The sequence below is a fragment of the Mirounga angustirostris genome, unplaced genomic scaffold (genome assembly GCF_029215605.1).
Source record: "Mirounga angustirostris isolate CCGP_5_RB_7025 unplaced genomic scaffold, mMirAng1.0.hap1 SCAF_4, whole genome shotgun sequence".
NCBI classification, from domain to species: Eukaryota; Metazoa; Chordata; class Mammalia; order Carnivora; family Phocidae; genus Mirounga; species Mirounga angustirostris.
In genome coordinates this window covers 99,950,977-99,976,914 of record NW_026991712.1, presented here as the reverse complement: position 1 = coordinate 99,976,914, position 25,938 = coordinate 99,950,977, and the positions used below count along the sequence as shown (strand labels likewise).

Below are 25,938 nucleotides of genomic sequence, written 5' to 3'. Positions count from 1 at the left end.
AGAACATAACAGGGACCATAATATATACTGGGTAATGAAGGAAGGCCTCCTGAAGTTTAGGTGATATTTAAGCCAAGACCTGAAAGATAAGTAGGGGTTTGCCCATTATGAGTGAGGAAAATAGCATTCTTTGTATTTTTAACATTCCTGAGAAGAAAAGAACTTAGAAAGTTCAAAGAACTAAAAGAAAGCCACTGTCCCTGGAGAATAATAAACAACAGTAAGAATGGCACAAGCTGAGATTAAAAACACAGGCCACATTAAAGATCCTGGCTTTTATCCCAAGAACAATATAGAATTATATCAGCCGGGATAAGCCAGGTTATGCTGTGATAACAAACAACTTCAGAATCTCAGTGACCTACAGGATGAATATTTCATTTGTACATACATCCATCATAGGTCAGCAGTAGGTTCTGCTCTTGGGATGTCATTGTCTTCAGGGACTGAGGCAGCCACTATCTGGAACATCATTGGTAGCTGTGGCAAAGGGAAAAAAGAGCATGAAAAAGCAGGCTGTGGATCTTAAAGCCTCTGCCTGTAGGTGACATATTCAATTTCTCTGTTTATTTTATTGGCCAAAACACGTGACATGCTCTCCTGACTTCAGGTCCTCCCGCAGGGAAGAATGCTGAATATTGGTGAGAAATATTACAGCCTACACCAGGAACCATTTATGCATTTTTGGCAGCAGAATAACATGGTTTAATTTAACAGTGTGTAAAGATCCTGCTAGCTACTGTGAGGAGAATGAGGAAGAAAAGTCAGGAACCAGTGCAGCGAGGTCAATTAGCAGTGGTCAGCTTGAGGGACACCTGGGTGGCTCAGCTGGTTAAGCGTCTGCCTTTGGCACAGGTCATGATTGATCCCTGCATCCTGGGATCCAGTCCCACTTTGGGCTCCTTTTTCAGCAGGGAGCCGGCTTCTCTCTCTCTCTCTCTCTCCCTCTGCTGCGTGTGCTCTCTCACTCTCTTTCTCAAATAAATAAATAAAATCTTAAAAAAAAAAAAAAAGGAGTGGTCAGCTTGAACTAGAGTGGTGGCAGTGGAGGGGAAGAGAAGCAGACAGATCATGATCATTTTAGAGGTAGAATTGAAAGAACTTTATGAAGGATTGCAGGATATGAGGGAGAAAATGATACCTGCTATAGACTGAATTTTTATGTCCCTCCAAAATTAATATTGTAACCCTAACCCCCAATGTGATGGTATTAGGAGGTGGAACTTCGGGGAGGTATTTAGCTCATGAAGGGAACACCTCCCAATGGAATTAAGTGCCCTGATAAAAGACACTCAAGAGCTCTCTTGCCCCTTCCGCCATGTGAGGACACAGCAAGAAGGCATCTAAGAACCAGGAAGCAGGCCCTTTACTGGACACCAAGTCTACTGGTGCCTTGATCTTGGACTTCCAGCCTTCAGAACTGAGAGAAATAAATTTCTGTGGTTTATAAGCCACCCTGTCTATGGTATTCTGTCACAGCAGCATGAAGGGACTAAGACGGTATCAAAAATAACTTTTAGGTGTCCGGGCATGAGGCACCATGTAGATGGAGTTGTCAATCCCCGAGGTGCAGGAGATTGGGATTAAGATCAAGAGTTCAAACTTAGACTTGTTAAGATGCCAATGAGTCACGCAGGTGGCAAAACTGCATGCCCAGCTCAGGAAAGAGGTCCAAGCTAGAAATATAAATTTGTAAGTCATTGGCATACAGATAGCTTTTAACCCTATAGGAGAGAAGAATATCACTTAGAAAGGATAGAGTAGGAAGAGGGCCCTAGACCAAGCTCTGGAAAACTCTAAAATGTACATTTCAAATGCAGGCAACAGAGCCAGCATGGCTCTGTAAAGAGCTCGGGCTCAAATTCAAACTGCCTGCAATTGAATAATCTTGGGCACACGACATAATTTCTCTGAACCTCAGTTTCTTCATCAGTACCAGTTTTGTCTCAACATTCTGTTGTGAGGGTTAAGTAAAAAAAATACTCATTATGAGGCCTGGCCCATAGGAAGCACTTCATAAGTGGTAGTTATTGTTAATGTTATTTTTATTAAAGGATGACTGAGAAAGAGCCTTCACAGAAGTAGGAGAAAACAGGAGAGTGAACTATTTTTTTTTTTTAAGATTTTATTTATTTGAGAGAGAGAGAATGAGAGACAGAGAGCATGAGAGGGAGGAGGGTCAGAGGGAGAAGCAGACTCCTTGCTGAGCAGGGAGCCCGATGTGGGACTCGATCCCGGGACTCCAGGATCATGACCTGAACTGAAGGCAGTCGCTTAACCAACTGAGCCACCCAGGCGCCCCAGGAGAGTGAACTATTAAAGAAAGCATGAGAAGAGGCTGTTTTTAGGGGAAAAAAAAGAGTCAAATGCTGCTAAAAGTGTCAAATGCTGAGTAAAATTAAAAGCTAGGACTGTAAAGTGTCTTTTGGATTTGGCAAGAAATGCATCAGCATTTTCGGTGAATTGGTGGAGCAGAAATCAGACTGGGGAGAGTAAAAGACTGATCCCTACTTCATACTATGCATAAAAATAAACTCCAGGTGTAATAGAGACCTAAAAGTAAAATGCGAAGTCTTAAAATGTTATGAAGAAAATGTAGAAGAATATGTTTGTGATCTCATTGTAGAGAAGGAGTTCTAAAATAAGACATTAAAAAAGCATAAACCACAGAATACAAATTTGATAAAATTGAAAATATCTGTGCATCAAGATACATCATTTAAGAGGTGAAAAAGAGTCACAGATAGAAAATCCAACCTTACAGCTTCCATAGAATAGTATTCAGAATATATAAGGAATCCTAAATCAGTAAGAAAAAGACAATTGACCTAAGAAACAGGCAAGTAATATGAACAGGGATGTCACCAGGACCTACAATCTATTAATGTTTCTGTATTGTCACTGTCCTCATTTCATTGTGCCCTCACTTATCTCTTTCCTTCCACTTGCATTCCATAGTCCATCATCTTAATCATTACCTTCCATATCCCTTTACATATTTGCTCCCTCTTTCTTTGCCTTATTCATTTTGCAAAACCATAACCTTGAGGCAATCCAACTCTCCATATTCTCTGCAACTTCACCTCTCCCTCTCCCTCATATCCTTCATCCAATACTTCATAAAGTTCTTTCAGTTTTGTGTCTAAAATACATCATGATCTGTCTGCTTCACTTCCCCTCCATTGTCACCACTCTAGCTCAAGCTGACCGCTCCAAGAATTTCCGAATTGATCTTACTGCGCAGGCTGACTACAGCTGTAGATGCCCTTCCTCCAATGCAATGGAAAAATGGATGCAAAGTCTGTTGAGAGTTTGTAGGTACAATAGTGGAAAGATGAAGGGGACCCATGCAATCAATGGCTTCCATTCCTTCAGTGAAAAATGAAGAACTGGTGAAAATGAGGATGTTAAATGTGAGGAAGGGAAAATCAGAAAAAGAGGATGTGAGGGCCAGAAATTTGAAGAAATGGGAGAAAGTATAGCATAGTTATTGTGGAGAATGGAAAAGCTATGCTATAAGAGAAACTGGGTAAGATTTGGGGGCACCATGAGTACCCATTTGTGGTCATGAATTTATAGAATATCAATTTGTGAAACTTATTGTGTATCATGTAGCCCAGAATTGAGCACACCCATCTCATCTAGTTGCAATGGGCCAAGCCCATCACATGAGCACCCTTGGTCAGAACTACCAATACACCAACTTTCACTGTGCTATGACATGGACTTTATTCTAGCCTACTCCCCGAAAGGCGCTGCACCTATTTATTCCACTCAGCATATACAGCTTACGCATAATGGAGCACTAAGACAGAAAGAACCAGCATCCTGATGACTACAGAGCCATCATTTCAGCCTCTGGACTACATCTATATGAAACAGAAATAAACACAGACCATAAGCCACCATTATTTCTGGTCTCCTGCCAAAATGTTTTTGGTCTTCAAAAAAGAAATCCACTTTGGCTGGGGGAAAAAGCTAAATGTAATTTGGCCCACTGCTCAGTAGAGGGTGATAGAACATCAGAATGACAGCTTAAAAATGCTTTTATGAACCACATGTAAGCATTTTTCTATAATTCATTCAATTAATATTTTTCCCCAACTCATTGACATATTTAACTATGAATATATAAAGTATATAAATCCATTCTGAATAAAATGCATGGTTCATCACCTGGAAACATTTGGTGAGAAAAATAACAACTTTCATTATTCCTCTTTTATTTATTACCTTTTTTTCTCTATGCCCTACAATATCATGAAAGTTCATCAATTAAAGAAATATGTCACATCATTTTTTTCCTATAAGTGTTGCAAATAGAGTCTATTTGTTTTATCAATATCTTTCCAAGAGTGGTCAAGTTAATGAAACCCAATGTAATGGGTGCACCAAACCACCTGTGGCTGTTAACAAAAGGTAAAGGATAAAATCTTTATGTTATTTGTGGGTAGCATTCTGAAACATGAAATTTGATCCCCTTCGTTTATGTCAGTTTCTTTGGCTATGATTCATATTATGTAATATTAATGAAATAAAAGTTTTCAAAATGCAATTATAGTAAAGCATTTTATATGATACCATAGTGTGTTTTTTGTTGTTGTTGTTGTTTTAAGATTTTATTTATTTATTCAATTGACAGAGAGAGAGAACACAAGCCGGGGGAGGGTCAGAGGGAGAACAGGTTTCCCGCCGAGCAGGGAGCCGGATGCGGGGCTCGATCCCAGGACCCTGAGATCACGACCTGAGCTGAAGGCAGTCACTTCACCAACTGAGCTACCCAAGTGCCCCACCATAGTGTGTTTTTGAAAGAAAGAAAGAAAAAGAAAGAAAGGAAGGAAGGAAGGAAGGAAGGAAGGAAGAGAGAGAGAGAGAGAGAGAGAGAGAGAGAAAGAAAGAAAGAAAGAAAGAAAGAAAGAAAGAAAGAAAGAAAGAGAAAGAAGAAAGAAAGAAAGAAAGAAAGAAAGAAAGAAAGAAAGAAAGAAAGAAAGAAAGAAAGAAAGAAAGAAAGAAAGATGGCACCTGGGTGGCTCAGTTGGTTAAGCGACTGCCTTCGGCTCAGGTCATGATCCTGGAGTCCCGGGATCGAGTCCCACATCCGGCTCCCTGCTTGGCAGGGAGTCTGCTTCTCCCTCTGACCCTCCTCCCTCTCATGCTCTCTGTCTCTCATTCTCTCTCTGGCAAATAAATAAAATCTTAAAAAAAAAAAAAAAAAGAAAGAAAGAAAGAAAGAAAAAGGCTTTTCTTCATCAGAATGTGTTTTGTCTAAAATTATTGTAGAAGTGCCACTCTTATTCAGATTATTATAGGCTTAATTAATTCTCCCTTATGAAGGAAATCAATTGGCAGTTATTTATGGAGCACCTACTAGATGCTCAATTTATATTTTAAATAATTAACAAATCACCAAAGAGCGGGTTGCTTAACACAACAGAAATTTATTCTCTCACAATTCAGGTCAAAAGTCTGAAATCAAGATGTCAACAAGGTCACCTTCTTCTGGAGGCTCTAAAGGAGAATCTTTTCCTTGTCTCTTTCCCAGTATCTAGTGGTTGCCAGCAACCCTTGACTTCTAGCTGCATCATTTCAATCTCTGCTTCCATCATCACATGGCCTTTATGTGTCTCTCTATGTCTTTACATGGTCTTCTTAAAAGGACACCAGTCATTGGATTTAGGGCCAACTAGTACGGGCCCTAGTATGACCTCATCTTAACCAATTACATCTGTAAAGACCCTACTTCCAAATAAGATCACATCCTGAGGTTCTGGGTGGCCATGAATTTTGAAAGGAACACTACCCAGTACAAGTAGTAATGGTATTTTGTATATCTTGAAAGAAATCTTAAAAGAGAAAAAATAAGATGGTTCTCCTTTATGGAAAAAATATGGAAACCGATCATATTATATTCAGAATAGACAAATACCAAAGTAAATTCAACGGAGTCTTTTTATTCTACTTTATTTTCACATCCATGTGTATATACCTTACCTTGTTCTGTAATGGTTTTGTGGTATCTTACAATAAAAACACTTAGTAATATGCACAATATAAAATGTATGTGGCTCACTGTCAATAAATAGTATATACTTTTTGTTGAGACCCAGTAGAATTAGAGACTTTGTAATAAATGAAGATAAAACCCTCTCTATAAATTCAATCCCCCAAATTCCATCACATAAAATTCATAGTTGCAATATTACAATGTTAAAGAAAGCAACCCTTTTCAATTAATCTTCCAGGTACTATGTATTTTATTTTATTTTATTTTTTTAAGATTTTATTTATTTATTTGACAGAGAGAGACACAGCGAGAGAGGGAACACAAGCAGGGGGAGTGGGAGAGGGAGAAGCAGGCTTCCCGCCGAGCAGGGAGCCTGATGCGGGGCTCGATCCCAGGACCCTAGGATCATGACCTGAGCCGAAGGCAGACGCTTAACGACTGAGCCACCCAGGCGCCCCGGTACTATGTATTTTAATGTATTTGCTTTCACTTATGAAATGTGTAAGAAATAGTGTGTGTGTAAAAATGTGTAAGAAATAATTTCTCAATTATTATTGAGAAAGCCCCAAATAATCATAAAGTCATTTTCTGACACTTTACCCTGCAGCAGATAATACCTTTAACTGGTCCTTAGTTGAGAATTGCAGCCAGGTGGAGGATGGGAGCCAATTGCCAACTGATTTCTATCTGAATTCATATTATGTCAAAGACATTATCACAATTTTTAGAGTAGAAAGTCAAGACCAGAGAATGCTAAACTATAGATGATATGGGGAAACATGGTCAGTAGCACAATTCTTATTATCAGACAGGAGAGAACATATCATCAGCTCCTTGGGAGAACCAAAATTTTATGTAGCAATGAGTTGTTTAAAAAATGTCTCATTGAGTGATGAAAGAAGATAATGTCCTTCAAAAATTCCCAAAGAAATTGCAATAACAGGAAATGCTGCTTCTTGTCAACAGTTTTGTTAAGGTGGAGACCATAATGCTAAAACACAACTCAGCCAAAGCAGTTTTGGGAATGGCCAAGATAACACAACCCCAATAATTGTGTCAGCTTATTCAAGGACAGAAGTGAGGAAAGTGAGCTATTGCAAATGACTGGACAGAAGGAAAAAGTGGCTCAGCCATAACAGCAAGTCATACACAATACACATGGGAGATACCCCTGATGCACCAGGTTCTGCTGAACAGGGGACATTGCATTGCAGGGCACTATAGCTCCTCTTCTTCATAAGGCCACTACTTTCAAGAGCAGGAGAAGTAGCTGATGTTCCTAATACATACAGACATAGAGAGACAAAATGAGGGGACAGAGGACTGTGTCCCAAATGAATTAATAAGACAAAATCACACCAAGAGGCCTGAATGAAATGGATATAAGTAATATGCCTGATAGAGAATACAAAGTAATGTCCACAAAGGTACTCACTGGACTTGAGAAAAGAGTGTAGGACATCAGTGAGACCATTAAAAAGAGGTAGAAAACATAAAAAAAGAACCAATCAGAGACGAAGAACTCAATTAAAACTACACTAAATGGAAAAATAGTAGGCTAGAAGAAGCAGAAGAACAGATCAGCAACCTGAAGGGACAGAGTAATAGAAAGCAATCAAGCTAAACAGGAGAAAGAAAAATAATAATAATAAATGAAAATAGACTAAGAAAATTCAGTAACACCATAAAGCATAATAACATTCACATTATAGGGATCCCAGAAGGCAAAGAGAGAGAGAAGGGGTAGAAAAATTTCTTGAAGAAATAATAGCTGAAAACATCCTGAATCTGGGGAAGGAAACAGAAATCCAGGTCCAGTAGGCAGGACCCCTGAATAAAATCATCCAAGGAGGCCACACCAAGACACACAGTAATTAAAACAGCAAAAAGTGATAAAGAGAATTTTAAAAGGAGCAAGAGACCAGAAAACAGTTAAATACAAGGGAAACCCCATAAGGTTATCAGCTGATTTTTCAGCAGAAATTTGGCAGGCCAGAAGAAAGTGGCATGATATACTCAAAGTACTGAAACAAAAAAATCTGCAGGGGCACCTGGGTGGCTCAGGATTGAGCATCTGACCCTTGATTTTGGCTCAGGTTGTGATCTTGGAGTCGTGGGCTTAAGCCCGTGTTGGGCTCCATGCTCAGTGCAGAGTCTGCTGTCCCTCTCACTCCTCCTCGCCCCACTCATGCTCTCTCCCTCTCTCTCTCTCAAATAAATAAATAAATAAAATCCTTAAAAGAAAAAGAAAAAGAGGAAAATCTGCAGCCAAGAACACTCTCTCCAGCAAAGCTAACATTCAGAATAGAAGGAGGGATAAAGAGTTTCCCAGACAAACAAAAGTTAAGGAATTTATCACCACTGAACCAGCCCTACAAGAAATGTTAAAAGGGACTCTGAGTGGAAAGGAAAGGACATAAGTAGGAGTAAGAAAGATAGGAAGCACAAAAGCAGTAAAATTAAGTATCGCTATAAAAATCAGTCAAGAGATTCACAAAATCAAAGGATGTAAAGTATGACACCATATATCTAAAATATTGGGGGGGTGGGGCGGAGAGGAATAAACAATGGATTCAAATTTAAGCAACCATCAGCTGGATATAGACTGCTATATGCAGATGTTATATAAAAACCTAATGATAACCACAAATCAAAAACCAGTAATAGATATGCAAAAAATAAAGAGAAAGGAATCCAAGTATATCACTAAAGAAAACCAGCAAATCATGAGGGAAGAGAGCATGAGAAGAAAAGAACAGAGAAGAACTACAAAAACAATCATAAAACAAAGAACAAAATGACAATAAGTTCTCACCTATCAGTAATAACTTTGAACATAAATGGACATCAGTAAGACCATTAAAAAGAGGTAGAAAACATAAAAAAAGAACCAGAGATGAAGAACTACACTAAATAGAAAAATAGTAGACTAAATGCTCCAATCAAAAGACATAAGATAATGGAATAGATTAAAAAAGCAAGACTCATCTATATGCCGCCTACAAGAGACACTTTTTAGACCTAAAGACACATGCAGATTGAAGGGATGGAAAAACATTTATCATGCAAATGGAAGTGAAAAGAAAGCCCAATACTTATATTGGGCAAATAGATGTTAAAACAAGGACTGTAGCAAGGGACAAGGATTGACATTATATAATAATAAGGGGGACAATCTTACAAGAAGGTATGACAATTGTACATATTTATGCACCCAACATGGGAGCACCCAAATACGTAAAGCAGCTAATAACAAACATAAAGGAAGTAATCGATAGTAATACAATAATAGTAGGGGACTTTAGTACCCCACTTATATCAATGGATATATCATCCAAACAGAAAATCAACAAGGAAATAGTGGCTTTGAATGACACATTAAACCAGATGGATTTAACAGATATATTCAGAACATTCCATCCTAAAACAGCAGAATACACACCTTTTCGAGTGCACATGAAATGTTCTCCAAAATAGATTAGGCCCAAAACATGGCTCAACAAATTCAAAAAGATCAAAGGCATACCCTACATCTTTTCCAACCACAGCAATATGAAACTAAAAATCAACCACAAGAAAAAATCTGGAAAGAACACAAATACATGGAGTTTAAACAACATGCACTAAACAATGAATGGGTCAACCAATAAATCAAGGAAGAAATAAAAAAATACATGGAGGTGGGGTGCGGGGTCAGGGCCCCAGAAATGTCCCGGGCCAGCTAGCTGAAACACATGCTCCTCTCCTCCCGGCTCAGCTAGTATCTGCACAGCCTGAGGCTCACCGGGTTCTGAAATGGCCGAGCAGTCAGACCATACTGTCAAGTACTACACCCTACAAGAGATCCAGAAGCACAACCACAGCAAGAGCACCTGGTTGATTCTGCACTACAAGGTGTAAAATTTGACCAAGTTTTTGGAGGAGCATCCTGGCGGGGAAGAAGTGTTAAGGGAACAAGCTGGAGGGGATGCTACTGAAAGTTTTGAGAATGTGGGACACTCTACACATGCTAGAGAGTTGTCCAAAATGTACATCATTGAGGAACTTCATCCAGATGGCAGAGCAAGCGTTCGAAAACTGTCATTACTACTGTTGACTCTAATTCTAGCTGGTGGACCAACTGGGTGATCCCAGCCATCTCAGCACTGGTGGTAGCTCTGATGTATCACCTCTACACAGTGGAAGATTAAACACATTCTCCAGAAGCCAATGAAAGAAAAGACTGCTTTGGATCAGGGAGAAAGAAGAAAGAATGTTAACTGCATCAACTGACAGAAACCTTCACCTGAAAAATAATTTTAATACACCTGTTTCCCTTTTCTCCTACTTTGAACCAAACCAAAAAGAACTCTTCTGTTCTTTCTACTCCTGAACTCTTAAAATGTGCCTTTTGTTCATCAGCTTTTTTTGATGTTCCATCACTACATAATTTACTCATTGTAGGCATGATCTTTAAAAATATATCTGGCTTTTAAATTAAAAAAAATACATGGAAGCAAATGAAAACACAGGGGCGCCTGGGTGGTTCAGTGGTTAAGTGTCTGCCTTCAGCTCAGGTCATGGTCCCAGGGTCCTGGGATCAAGCCCCATGTTGGGCTCCCTGCTCGGCGGAGAGCCTGCTTCTCCCTCTCCCACTCCCCCTGCTTGTGTTCCCTCTCTCGCTGTGTGTCTCTCTGTCAAATAAATAAAATCTTTAAAAAAAAGAAAATGAAAACACAATGGTCCAAAATCTTTGGGATGGAGCAAAAGCTGTACTAAGAAGGAATTTTTATAAGTTTACAGGCCTACCTCAACAAGCAAGAAAAATCTCAAATAAGCAACCTAACTCTACATCCACAAGAGCTAGAAGAAGAATAACAAACAAAACCCAGAACCAGTAGTAGGAAGGAAATAATAAAGATTAGAGCAGAAATAAACAAAATAAAAACTAAAGAAATAATGGAACAGGTCAATGAAACCAGGAGCTGGTTCCTTGAAAAGATCAACAGAACTGATAAACCTTTAGCCAGACTCATCAAAAAATAATAATAGAGAGAACTCAAATAAAATATCAGAAATGAAAGAGGAGAAATAAGAAACAACACCACAGAAACACAAACAATTATAAAAGAATACTCTGAGCAATTATATGCCAAAAAATTAGACAACCTAGAAGAAATGGATCAATTCCTAGATACATATATCCTCCCAAAACTGAGTCAAGAAGAAATAGAAATTTGAACAGACCAATTACCAGCAATGAAATTGAGTCAGTAATCAAAAAATTCCCAACAAGTAAAAGTCCAGGACCAGATAGCTTCACAAGTGAATTCTACCAAACATTTAAAGAAGAATTAATATCTATTCTTCTCAAACTATTCCAAACAATAGAAGAGGAAGGAAAACTTCCAAATTAATTCTGAGGCTTACATTACTGCTATGAAAACCAGACAAAGACCCTACAAAAAGGAGAACTACAGGACAATACTCTGATGAACATAAATGCAAAATCATCAACCAAGTATTAGCAAACTGAATCCAACAATACATTAAAAAAAAAATTCACCATGATCAAGTGGAATTTATTCCAGGGAAGCAAACATGGTTCAATATTCATAAATCAATCAATATGATACATTGCATCAAGAGAAATATTTAAAAACCATATTATCATTTCAATAGATGCAAAAAAAGCATTTGACAAAATACAACATCCATTCATGATAAAAAACCCTCATAAGTTTCGAGGGAACATATCTCAACAAAGGCCATATATGAAAAATTATACTAAAATTATACTCAATGGTGAAAAACTGAGGGCTTTTCCCCTAAGATCAAGAACAACACAAGGATGCCACTCTCACTATTTTTATTCAACATTGTATTGGGAGCCCTAGCCACAGCAATCAGATAAGAAAAAGAAATAAAAGGGGTGCCTGGGTGACCCAGTCAGTTAAGGGTCCAACTCTTGGTTTCAGCTCAGATTGTGATCTCAGGGTCCTGAGATCAAGTCTCACATTGCTCAGCACTCAGCAGCAGTCTGCTTGGGTTTCTCTCTCCCTCTCCCTCTGCCCTTCCCCCACCACTCTCACTCACTCATGCTGTCTCTAAAATAAACAAATCTTTAGGAAGGAAGGAAGGGAGGGAGGGAGGGAGGAAGGAAGGAAGGAAGGAAGGAAGGAAGGAAGGAAGGAAGGAAGGAAGGAAGGAAGGAAGAGGAAGGAAGGGAAGAAAAAAGGAAGGATGGAAAGAAAGGAAGAAAGGAAAGGAAGGAAGGAAGGAAGGAAGGAAGGAAGAAAGAAAGAAAGAAAGAAAGAAAGAAAGAAAGAAAGAAAGAAAGAAAGAAAGAAAGAAAGAAAGAATCAAAATTGGTAAGGAAGAAGTAAAATTGTCACTGTTTGCAGATGGCATAATACTATGTATAAAAAACCCTGAAGATGCCACCAAAAAACTACTAGATACAGAAATCAATATACAGAAATCTGTTGCATTTCTATACACTAACAATGAAGCAGCAGAAAGAGAAATTAAGAAAACAATCCCATTTAAAATTGCACCCAAAATAATAAAATACTTAGGAATAAACTTAACCAAGGAGGTGAAAGACCTGTACTCTGAAAACTATAAAACATTGTTGAAAGAAATTGAAGATGATACAAACAAATGGAAAGATATTCCATGCTCATAGATTGAGAGAAAAAAATATTGTTAAGATGTCCATACTACATAAAGCAATCATCAGATTTAATGCAATCCCTATCAAAATAGCAACAGCACTTTTCACAGAACTAGAATGAATAATCCTAAAATTTGTATGGAACCACAAAAGACTCTGAATAGTCAAAGTAATCTTGAAAAGAACAAAACTAGAGATATCACAATCCCAGATATCAAGATATAGCATAAAGCTGTAGTAATCAAAATAGTATGGTACTGGCACAAAAATAGACAAATCAATGGAACAGAATAGAGAGCCCAGAAATAAATCCATGATTATATGGTCAATTAATCTTCAACAAAAGAGGCAAGAATATGCAATGGGAAAAAGACAGTCTCTTCAATTGATGGTGTTGGGAAAATTGGACAGCTACATGTGAAAGAATGAAACTGGACCACTTTCTCACACCATACAAAAAATAAACTCAAAAATGGATTAAAGACCTAAATGTGAGACCTGAAACCATAAAAATCCTAGAAGAAAGCATAGGCAGTAAGTAATTTCTCTGACATCAATCGTAGCAACATTTTTCTAGATATGTCTCCTGAGGCAAAGGAAACCAAAGCAAAACTAAACTATTGGGATTACCTCAAAATAAAAAGGTTCTGCCCAGCAAAGGAAACAATCAACAAAGCTAAAAGACAGCCTACTAAATGGGAGAAGATACTTGCACATGACATATACAATAAAGGGTTAGTACCAAAAGGGTTAGTTCTTGTATATAAAGAACATATACAAATCCACACACACACACACAAATTATCCAATTAAAAACTGGGCAGAAGACATGAACATACATCCCCTCAAAGAAGACATACAGATGGCCAAAAGACACATGAAAAATGCTCAACATCATCATCATCAGGGAAATGCAAATCAAAACTACAATGAGAGGGGTGCCTGGTTGGCTCAGTCAGAAGAGCATGTGACTCTTGATCTTGGGGTTGTGAGTTTGAGCCCCACATTGGGGGTAGAGATTACTTAAATAAGTAAATATCTTTAAAAATCTACAATGAGATATCATCTCACACCTGTCAGAATGGCTAAGATCAAAAACACAAGAAACAAGTGTTGGCAAGGATGTGGAGAAAAAGGAACGCTCATGCACTATTGGTGGGAATGCAAATTGGTACAGTCACTGTGCAAAACAGTAGAGAGGTTCCTCAAACAATTAAAAATAGAACTACCATATGATCCAGTAATTCCACTCCTGGGTATTTACCCAAAGAATACAAAAACACTAATTCAAAAAGATATATGCATTCCTATATTTATTGCAGCATTATTTACAATAGTCAAATTATGGAAGCAGTCCAAGTGTTCATAGATAGATGAATGGAAAAAGAAATACACACACACACACACACACACAATAATATTACTCAGCCATAAAAAAGAATGAAATCTTGCCATTTGCATACCATATGATTTCACCCGTATGTGGAATTTAGGAAATAAAACAAATGAACAAAGGGAAAAAAAGAGACAAACCAAGAAACAGACTCTTAACTACAGAGAACAAACTGGTGGTTACCAGAGGGGAGGTGGGTGGGGGGAATGGGTGAAATAGGTGATGGGGATTAAAAGTGAACTTATCATGATGAGTCCTGAGTAATGTATAGAATTATTGAATCACTATATTGTACACCTGAAATTAATATAACACTGTATGTTAACTATGCTGAAATTAAAATAAAAACACTAAGCAGAGAGTAAAGTTATATATATATATTTTAAAGATTTTATTTATTTATTTGAAAGAGAGAGAATGAGAGAGAGAGAGAGAGCACATGAGAGGGGGGAAGGTCAGAGGGAGAAGCAGACTCCCTGCTGAGCAGCGAGCCCGGTGCTGGACTCAATCCCGGGACTCCAGGATCATGACCCGAGCTGAAGGCAGTTGCCCAACGAACTGAGCCACCCAGGCTCCCCTAAAGTTATATTTTTAAGAAAATTAAAGAACGTAGGGATGCCTGAGTGGCTCAGTCAGTTAAGCATGACTTGATTTCAGCTCAAGTCATGATATCGGGGTTGTGAGGTCGAGCCCTGAGTTGGGCTCCATGCTGGGCATGGAACCTGCTTAAGATTCTCTCTCTCCCTCTCTCTGCTCCTCCCCACCTTCCTCTCTCCTCTCTCTCTCTCACACACACACACACACACACAAAAAGAATGTAAATAGAACTCTGGACTAATACTCAAATGGTTCCTGTAAGAAAACTCAGGATTTTCCTCAAGAGAGAGTTCTGGGGCCTCAAGTTCAACAATAAATCCAAGGAAAAAAAGCTTTGTCTTCCCTAGCTTCCTATCTTCTGAGACCTAAAGATAACACAGGAACAAACCCAGAGCAATAGAGAGAACAGAAGTGTATGAGAGATTAAAGCCAATATGTGGAAAATGGAAAGAGGCTAAAAACCTGTGGTTAGATAATAGAGAACAGACAGTCCAGAATATACAGGAAGCACATTCAGTGTAGGAGAGGGTCAATCTCCTGGCAGAAACCCACAGAAGCTCCAGACAGAGTCGGCAGGTGCATCAGAGGGCAGAAGTCAGAGGGGAGGCTAAAACAGAGGGACTGGTTGAAATTGTGTCTAATACATGACTGCACTACACACCAACCAACACTTCCCAACCTCCTCTCCCATTTCTAATACATGGAATACCAACTGGCATTTGACTCCTACTCCCCCCGGCCTCCCCCCCAAAAAAGGTTTTTTGTCATTAAAAAACGGAATAAACTGAGGAGAATCAGGAATGCTCAAGCTGGATGCCAGTGCTCCAAGTTAAGCTCTCTCTAGTCTTGCATTTTGGAGTGCCAAATCTGCCCCCTAAAAAACTAAAAGGCTCCAGAATTCTACCCTAAAATGAAGACAACCAGTGGTTAAGTCTATTTATAGAAACACCAAGAACTGTGCTCCTCATTCTTCAGTGTGATATACTTTGGGGAAATGGGTGCACAGCCAGGGACTTGATTTTCCAGTCTCTCTTGCACCCAGGTGTAGTCATCTAACTAGTAGAATGTGAGTAGAAGGGAAGCATGTCACTTCCAGCCAGGGATTTTAAGAAAGTAGGTGTGCCTTTTCTTGTTTACCCGTCTGGCAGCTGGAAGCAGAAGGCACCAATGTTCAAGGAGACGTTAGGGGAAATAATTCTGGGCCTCTGAATTATCACATGCAAGAAAGCCACCTGCCAATCAGGGGCATTTGCACTGTACTATGACCCAGATGAGAAATAAATCTATTGTGTAAAGCCATTGCAATTTGGAGGTTTATCTGAATAACTGGCATTCCCATAATCAGTGATTCCCCCCCGACCCCCACCACATACACAGAGCCATCCCACAGGAAGACAGACCTATGCATCAACAGTCAGAAACTCCTAAAAGCTGTCTAGAACATGGGCGCCTGGGTGGCTCAGTCGTTAAGCGTCTGCCTTCGGCTCAGGTTATGATCCCAGGGTCCTGGGATCGAGTCCCACATCAGGCTCCCTGCTCGGCGGGAAACCTGCTTCTCCCTCTCCCGCTCCCCCTGCTTGTGTTCCTGCTCTCCCTATCTCTCTCTCTGTCATATAAATAAATAAATTCTTTAAAAAAAAAAAAAAAGCTGTCTAGAACAGTCCCATTCTTAAACATGATGGGCAACTCAAGATCTCAAGTGAGAAAACAAGCAACATAAAAGAGGAAGACTGAGATACATAGTACATGCACTGATCTTAGGAAAAAGTAGAGATTATTGAAAGAGAAAAATTAGCTTTAAAAATTTTAAATTAGGGCGCCTGGGTGGCTCAGTTGGTTAAGCGACTGCCTTCGGCTCAGGTCATGATCCTGGAGTCCTGGGATCGAGTCCCGCATCGGGCTCCCTGCTCGGCAGGGAGCCTGCTTCTCCCTCTGACCCTCCCCCCTCTCATGTGCTCTCTGTCTCTCTCATGCTCTCTGTCTCAAATAAATAAATAAAATCTTAAAAAAAAAAAAAAGACAGCTGTCATAAAAAAAAAATTTAAATTAGCATTATCAGATAAATTTGAAAAGATATTGTTTCCACAAAGTTCAAACTGGATGCTCCTACCTCTCATCTTGACCTCCCCAACACATACCAAAATAAAAATCCTAAAGAAGACTTCTTAGAAATTGAAACGTGTAATTGCTGAAAATTTTAAAAATCAGTGGAAGAGTTAAAAAAACAAAGTCTAGAACCACTCCTAAGACATAAAGCAAAAGATAACATGAGAGAAAACTTTAGAGAAAAGATAAAACAAATCCCAAAGTTTCAATATCCAGCAAATATAAATTCCAAAAAATAAAAACATGGAAGAAAGAAATACCATATATATATATATATATTATATTGTTATTATTATTATTATTACCATTTATTTTTTCCTAGAAGCAATGGGTGATTAATTCTCATACAGTAAATTAAAGGAGGTTTTAAGTCACTAAATGAATTCATCAAAATGTTTACGGAGTAATGTTAAGATGGTACACCAATATTCTCAGAAAAATCGCAGTTAAACTGAGTAGCTTGATTTGGACCCAAAATGGCAGAAAAAGATATACAAGTGGAAAAATGATATAAATTCAGTTAATTCTAATATATGGCTTATTGGAAACCCTCGTAGCATTTTTCAAAATGACTTACAGATTTTATTTTAGTAAGACATAGTAGAGAGGAAGTGGTTTAAAAGAGGTCATCATCCTCTTATTTAACTAAGCACTGCCCTTCATTTTGAAGGAAATGATACAATTTCAAATCAGAACTTCCTTCTTAAGAAGTGGTATGAGGACATAACATTTATTCAACATGCAATCTTCAACAAAAATAAAATTTACACAACTCACTGGGAAACAAAATGCATGTGGAATTTATCATGTCAATCAATGTCATTCTCCCTGGGTCACAAATGTTATAGCTAAGAACAAAACAACATAATGAAAAGTAGAATAAACCAGTCAAGTTTATAGTTACCCTGACTTTTTTTAAAAGATTATTTATTTATTTATTTATTTGAGACAGAGAGAATGAGAGAGAGAGAGCATATGAGAGGGGGGAGGGTCAGAGGCAGAAGCAGGCTCCCCGCCGAGCAGGGAGCCCGTCGCGGGACTCGATCCAGGGACTCCAGGATCATGACCTGAGCCGAAGGCAGTCGCTTAACCAACTGAGCCACCCAGGCGCCCTACCCTGACTTTTTAATTCACAAATAAAATAAAGCTTTCCAAACAAATTCATTCAATAATCATGATCACACTAGATTTCATTCTAATTTATCAAAAATGGTTAAACAATCACATATCAAGAGTCTTCCACACAGTAAATTCCATTTTGTTAAGGAAAAAAAAAAGAAAACAAGTAGTTCTTAAATTTTCTTAGCTCTCCATAACATATGTCATCTAAAATTAAAGTTTTCCATATAAATGGAAACTTCCATAAAGTTTGACATATATATGTCATTCCTTAACTCTGGAGGAAGTATATATATAAATACACACACACATACACAGGAAGATACGTACATATACCGGAGGATATATACATATACAGGAGGATATATATATATCCTCCAGAGTTAAGGAATGACATAAGTATTCCTAGTAAAGGAGATAAATGAGGGCCAAGCAAAATGAATGAAAAAAGATCATCTAGATATAACATCACAAAATTTTAAAATGCTAAATATTAAGAGACTTTTTTAATTAAATTTTTTATTGTGGTAAGAATACATAACATGAGATCTACTTTCTTAGCAAATTTTTAAATGAGCAATAGACTATAGGCTTGTTAACTATAAGCACAATGTTGTTCAGCAGATCTCTAGAATTTATTCTCTAGAATGTATTCATCTTGCATAATTGGAACTTTATACCTGTTGGACATCAACTCCCAATTTTTTCCCTCCTTCCGGCCTCTGGTAACCACCATTCTCCCCACTTCTATGAATTTGACTACTTTAGATACCATGCAGTGTCTGTCCTTCTGTGACTGGCTTACTTCCCTTAGCATAATGTCCTCAGCATTCACCCATGTTGTCACATGTGTCAGGATTTCCTTCTTTCTTATGGCTGAATAATGTTCCATTGTATGTTTTGGGGGGTTTTTTTAGTTTTTTTAAATCCATTCATCCATCAGTGGACATTTAGGTTGTTTCCACATCTTGGCTATTGTGAAAAATGCCGCAGTGAAAATGAGAAGAGAAAATCTTTTAAAGCCTTTAGAGAAGAAGAGCAAAAAAGGTCACTTACTGAGGAACAGTAAACTAACATCAAACTGCTTGTCAGTAATTATCATGCTTAGAAGATAGTGGAACCAAACCTTCACAGTTCTGAGGACAATAAAATGTTTGAATACAGAATTCTGTGCTCTGCCAAATTATAAATCAATGTGAAGGCATATTAAGACATGTTCAGATTTACAGGTACTCAGAAATTTCATCTCCCATCTGTGTTTTCTGATGAAAATTTATTGTTTTTTTTAAATATTTTATTTATTTATTTATTTGAGATAGAGATACCGAGAGTGAGTGAACAAGAGAGACCAAGAGTGAGCAAACGAGAGAGCATGAGTGGGGGAGGGAGGAGGAGAGGGAGAAGCAGGCTCCCCACTGAGCAAGGAGCCTGACGTGGGGCTCAATCCCAGGACCCTGAGATCATGACCTGAGCTAAAGGCAGACGCTTAACTGACTGAGCCACCCAGACACCCCGAAAATATGTTTAATATATTCCAGAGAAATGAGGTAGAAACCAACAAAGAGGGAGATATGGAATATAAAAAAGGTGGAACTAACCCAGGAGTCTAATGCAAAACAATTCCACGGTGAAGCTGTGCATAGGGTTTACAATCTAAATCAGAAGAGGAAGTCAGTGGGTCTCAAGTGCAATGTCTTCAAGAAGAAAAATGAAATGTAGTCTGTGCAAAAGATACAATGACTATAGAAATGGGTGGTATCAGTAATATGGTAAAGAAAACATGTATTTTTTTTTCTCAACAAGATACAAAAAAAGACAACTGGAAATTCCAGGCTACCCTGGAAACAATTAGAATTACATTTTTAAAAATTTGTTGATAGGGGCACCAGGGTGGCTCAGGCAGTTAATCATCCGACTCTTGATTTTGGCCCAGGTCATGATCTCAGAGTTGTGAGTCTGAGCTCCACATCGGGCTCTGTGATGGGCATGGAGTCTGCTTAGATACTCTCTCTCCCTCTCCCACTGCCCCTTGCCCCCGCCCTCTGCTGGCACATGCAAGTGCGTGCTCTCTCTCCCTAAAAAAAAAAAAATCATGGTAAAAAAAGGAAGACAGCTAAAATGTGGCATAATTTTTTTTTTAACAGTAAGATTTTTTGGTTTATATTTCATGGACGGTGCTGCTGTTCCAACCTTATAAAGTAAAGCTGTCTACTTTCCAAATTCCAAAAATTAACATACTCCCCCATCTTACCATACAAACCAGTGCCCTTTGGTTTCTTTAGAAAAAGGAAGGATTAAAGGGTTGTTGATTATGGAAGAACAATTTTGATTTGGGACCTTCCATACACACAAATCATACTGAGTGGTCAGACGCTTATTTTACACAACAGTTTAAATATTCCACAGTAGCCAAATCAATTTGTTCCACCCACCCTTTGGGGGGGAAAAACCCAACACCCATAAAACTCTTCACTTGATATGATGTTATCAACAATAAAGTAGCTTAAACTTCCACCAGTAAGGTGTCTAGTCTGGTTTTTAAAATGTAAAATGTGGCATAATTTTAAGCAATTTCCGAAATTATAAAAGAAAGTGCATTTAATGTGGACGCTAAAACATTCTTCTTCAAGGAGCCCAGAGGTCATGACCTTGGACCTATTTTTGTTTAAATGTAATTTTTGCACATTATTTGGCTATGCAATGAACAATAATTAAGTAGGAAAGTGTTGATTGTTGACTTTCAGGATCGACCTATAAACAACACATGAAAGCTAGGTTACAATAAAGAATGAGCTTGGCATTGACCTTGAAAATGTAAAAACAAAAGTATGGACAGAATATGGTAGGTAGAAGGGTAGAAGGTAGAAGAAAGGAGAGAAGAGCTGATAGTTTCATCAAAGTATATCTAGAATGTGACTACTTCTCACCAACTCCACAAGTACCCCCTGCTCAGAACTACCTTTATCTCTGTCTGGGTTACTGTAATAGCCTCCCAATCCATCCCCCTGCTTCCACCAATGCCTTCCTGTATTTATTCTCAACATGGCAGCTATATTTAATCTTTCCTTTTTTTCAAGATTTTACTTATTTATTTATGAGAGAGAGAGAGAGCAAGGGGAGGAGCAGAGGCAGAAGGATAAATACTCTGAGCTGAGTGTGTAGCCACTCATGACCTGATCAAGAGTCAGATGCTTAACCAACTGAACTACCCAGGCACCGCCCCCTGGAAGCTATATAAATCCTTCTAAATACAAGTCAGACCATGTTATTCTCTGCTCAAAACCTTTCAATGGCTTGCCATTGCACCCAGAGCAAAAGTGAAAAATCCTTATATTGGCCCCTATGGCCCTACGTCAACTCACCCTCTGTTATCTCTCTGACCTCGTCATCCACCACAGGGCCCTTGGCTCACTCCATTCCAGCCATACTAGCCTCCTTGCCAATCCCTGAATGTGCCAGGCACACTCCTGCTTTGAGGCCTTTGCTCTTTCCTCTGCCTGAACTCTCTTCCCTAAGATATTCACGAGGATAACTCCCTCCCTGCCTTTAAGTCTTTGCTCAAACATTACTCCTCATTGAGGCCAAATCTGACCACCATTTAAAATTGTTACTCCCACTTCCCTGATTCCAGATTCCTCCTACCCTTATTCTACTTTTTTTCCCATTAAACATGTCAATGTCTACTATATAATTTATGTGTCTCAACATCCCTTCCCCCACCAGAATGTACAGGCCAATGAGGCTGGGATCTTTATTTTGATCATTGAGCATTTAGAATAGTGCCTACCATCATAGCAGATACTCAGTAAATAATCATTAAATGAATAAATATAGTTTAAGCATCAAGAGATATTATATAAGGCTGTTGAGACAAAACCTAGAGGTTTAAGTATATTATTTAGAAATATAAAAGCAACCGATAATAAAACTATAATATCCATCAAAATTCAAGAAAGGACAGTTGAATCTTTGTTTTTATTACAGGCAGTGAATAGATAATGTCTTTTAAGTTGAGAAGTCATGAAATGGCAGCAACAGCATATAACTGGAAGTTGAGAGGTAATTCATGGACCACTCAAAAGAAAAGGTTATTAAAAGTAGTGGTGCCTCCATGCGTGTACCTATGTTTATTATAAGCATAGAAACGAAGACTTGAAGGATACAGACCAGATTACTTGCAGTTATAACTTCTTAGGAGATAGTTTAAAGGAATAAAATCAGTAATTAGTAAAAATAATTTTAATCTTTTTACCAAATGAAGGAAGCTTATTTATTTGCCTCTGGAAAGGAAGACTGAGAAGTAGGGACAGAGAGCTGTTGTTTTTCAGTATAAATTCCTCAGTTCTGTATTATTTTTGTCACATACATGTACGACTTTGATAAAAATTGGAGGGAAATAAATTAAAAAGAAGAAAAAGAATAAACAGATCTAGTTTTCCTCTAGCACGGAAACAAATATCCAGTAGGTTCCCAAAGCACCATCTCATTAAGGCCAAGATGTTGTTGACCTTGGGAATTTTCAGAGCAGGTGCTTCCAGTTGATCACGATGGCTGTAAAAAGTAAAATGGGGTCGCCTGGGTGGCTCAGTCTGTTAAGTGACCGACTCTTGGTTTTGGCTTAGGTCAGGATCTCGAGGTTGTGGGATTGAACCCCCCTGCCCAGCTCTGCACTCAGCATGGAGTCTGCTTCAGATTCTCTCTCTCTCTTCTTCTCTCTCTCTCTCAAATAAATAAATAAAATCTTTAAAAAAATAAAATGAGATGAAATAACATTAAATATTTGGATTTAAGCACTTTAACTTCCTATATATCTGTATGATTTCAAAATTTTCCTCTATTACCTAAAAGAGTCTCTATTTGAAAGCAAAGGCCTCCTCTCATATCAACCTGCTAAAGAATTAGTCTAGTATTTTAGAATTTGACTTCATTTTCTCCTTTCTAGATCATGTGAGTTGGCTTTGCCTCTTTATGAGTTTGCCAAAAGCAAAAGTAAAATGCCAAACCAAACATCTGTCACTAAACAGGAGATTTAGTACTTTTACCTAAAAGAATGTTGTTACAACAGGAATACTGTAATCGTTAAACCAAGATGAGGCCCCAGCCCAGGCCAATGGTGTAACATTAGACACCAAGGACTCAGGGAACAACCTGCTTCTTCTCACAGAAGCTTCTTTCGCAGTGCTGTCAAGAACTGGGGGGAACATTCTGATAATGAGGGGCTATGCTTATCTACACAGGGTTCTACAAAACACAAAGGCCTATTCAGGCCCTAATACCTGAATAGGACTGCAAAATTAGCTAACATGCTACGTTAAGAGGAGAGAAAAGAGTGGCTAGCTTATATCCATCATTTATCTTACCTTGTTAGAGCTCTATTCGAAACATTTGAGCATAAATATACAAAACGTTCATAATGATTTAACTCATAAAATAAAATAAGAATCAAAGCTTAAAAAAAACCCAAAAAAACAAAAACAAACAAACAAGAAAAAACCCACAAAGGCTGGGACTAAAAGCCCTTAGCCATTCATTGGTCAGCCCTGGCATCTGATAGCAATGTTCTTCCAATTCCTAGCAAGGCTGGAGAGGTTGATAAAGACACTATCAGCAAGACCTCAGGCAGAAGAGAAATTCTGGCTCTCAACACTGATCTTATCACCACAGGGTGGAGAAGAACACAGTACCAGTTAATACCAAAGAACAAAAGTTTCCTTTATCTCCACAGTATATCACTAGGATGGGAAAGCCGTTACCCTGCTTATAAAGATTACCTACAGCAAGGGTAGGTGACAAACCATTAAAGTCACTTAAACCAGTAAGTGCTAAAATTTTATCTGTGCATTTGTGTGTGTGCTTTTGAAAAAGAAGATCTGAAAACTATATTGCTGCCCACACTAGGTTAAGTTTATTATGTAGTTTATTGAGTTTATTAAACAGAACAATTAAATTTTGGAGGACATCTATCAAAGATAACAATGCTAGTTTTAGAATTGTTAATATTATGCCATTTTTTCTGACATTTATTTTACAAAGATTGATTGCCCGTTGAGGTCATTCTTGGTTCTTGAAAGAAAAACCGTGTTATCACACAATTACCTACCCACCCTGCCCCATTTTCTAAAATGGTAGGGCAAGGGTCAGAAGGTGATTTTGTTTTAGAGCATTTTCAATTTCAGAAAAACTACTGTGGTGCCCAAATCATTCAGTGCTATTAAAATGCAGACTTTAAAAAGCATCAGCAGCCAGGAATCTTTATTAAGTGTGTATACAATTCCTGTCCTTCTCAATTTCAATAATCTCAATTCCATGCAGATGTCCAAGCTGGAAACTTGAGAGTAATTCTTGCCCTCTCCCTCTACTTTATTCTCCATATCTAATCATCCTCTACAAAGTCCTATTGACTATAATTTTAAAATATATCATGGGCACCTGGGTGGCTCGGTTGGTTATGGATCTGCTTTCGGTTCAGGTCATGATCCCAGGGTACTGGGATCAAGCTCTGAGTCCAGCTCCCTGCTCAGCAGGGAAGCTGCTTCTCCCTCTCCCTCTGCCCCTCCCCCTGCTTGTGCTCTCTCTCACTCTCTCTAATAAATAAATAAAATCTTTTAAAAAATAAAATAAAATATATCATAAACCTTTCATGCTCTCTAGTTAAAGATATTCCAAGTCATTGATATCTCTCATTTGGGCTGCTACAACAATAATTCTTAAAGTAAAAATAGCAACAAATACTTCCTAATACTTACTTTGGGTCAAGCACTCCTCTAAACACTTTAATGTTAGTTCATTGATTCCTCTTGACAACCCCGTAAGGTGTTCTGGTACCTTACCACTCTAAGATGGGGGAACTGATGCACAGAAGAGTTCAGGGACTTGCCCAAAGTCCCACAACTAAGGAGGTGAAGAAGCCAGCAATCACCTCCTAACTCGCCCTCTGCATTCACACCTGTCAGCCTCTGGTCTGATATCCACTCAGCAGCCAGTGTGATTATTCAAAACAAGTAAACTTTACCCAGGACCAGAAACTCTCTTAAGGGGAGAACAGAAAACAACTTTCTTCTTTTCTTCCCAAAAGCCTGATCAAATCAGCTCTGCAGAAAGGTTCTTTCCTAATGCTTAGGGAAAGTCCCTTAACTTTTTTGGTACGCTCAGTTAATCAAAATTCTTCTTATTAGTCACAAAGTAGTCTCAGTTCAATAATAAAAATGCTCAGTCCAGTGTCTTAGTTAAAACTCTGAACTATATTGCAGTTAATGCTTCCTCCTACTACCCCCCCAAACTACTCGGGCCGGAGGCCTCTGCAGTGAGGATCAGCGAATCTTCATTATCTCAGCTGGCCTTTGGTCAGCCAGGGGTGGAGGGGCCAGAGAAGGAAGAGAGATAAGGGGTAGGTCTTGTTTGACAGGCACACATGTAATCCAGCTCTGGTATACTCTGGCCATGGCAGGTGTTTAAAGTTGATTCTGGCTCTCAGAGTTGGTTTTATGACCACCTTGGATATCCTCCTGTGAGTTCCCTTGACTACAGCTTCCTTAAAGTAGGCAAAACCTCTACCTGAACTGGACACTTATGCAGGAACCCCAGCCCCAGCCTCACCTTCAGCCTCTCATGGCACATCTGTAGGCTCTTTCTGCTAAGGTTGTCTGGTTTAGGCAGAAGGCCTCTTGGACATGATCCCGTTTTAAATAACTCAGGCACATACTCCTACCAAGGGCTTCATACCTTTAAGATGCCAATGAAAGGATTATAGTTACTTTCCAAATGCAGTTCTTCATTCTGTGTTCCAAGTATTTCTGTGTTCCATGGAATCCAGGGGATCCAAGTCAAACTCTCCATCTTGTCCACTTAAAGCCTTCCTCACTACGCCTGAGGTAAAGTAAAAACACCTATACCACAAGTCTCAATAGGTGTGGGGAAGACTCACAACGCGTTGAAAAATTTTTCCATGGGAAACTTCTAAATCTCAACTAGCCTCTCAGCCCCTTCAGTTTTAGCCCTTTTAAGTCTCAGAGAAATTTAGAATTAAAGTCTTAGAAACCTCTGCCAATTAAAGATCAATCAGAA

At 38.6% G+C, this 25,938-nt stretch overlaps 1 pseudogene; it reads left to right on the top strand.

The window, feature by feature from the left end:
• The first annotated feature begins 9,799 nt into the window (after nucleotides 1–9,799).
• On the top strand, nucleotides 9,800–10,522 carry LOC123858290 (cytochrome b5-like; annotated as a pseudogene).
• The last annotated feature ends 15,416 nt before the right edge of the window (nucleotides 10,523–25,938 follow it).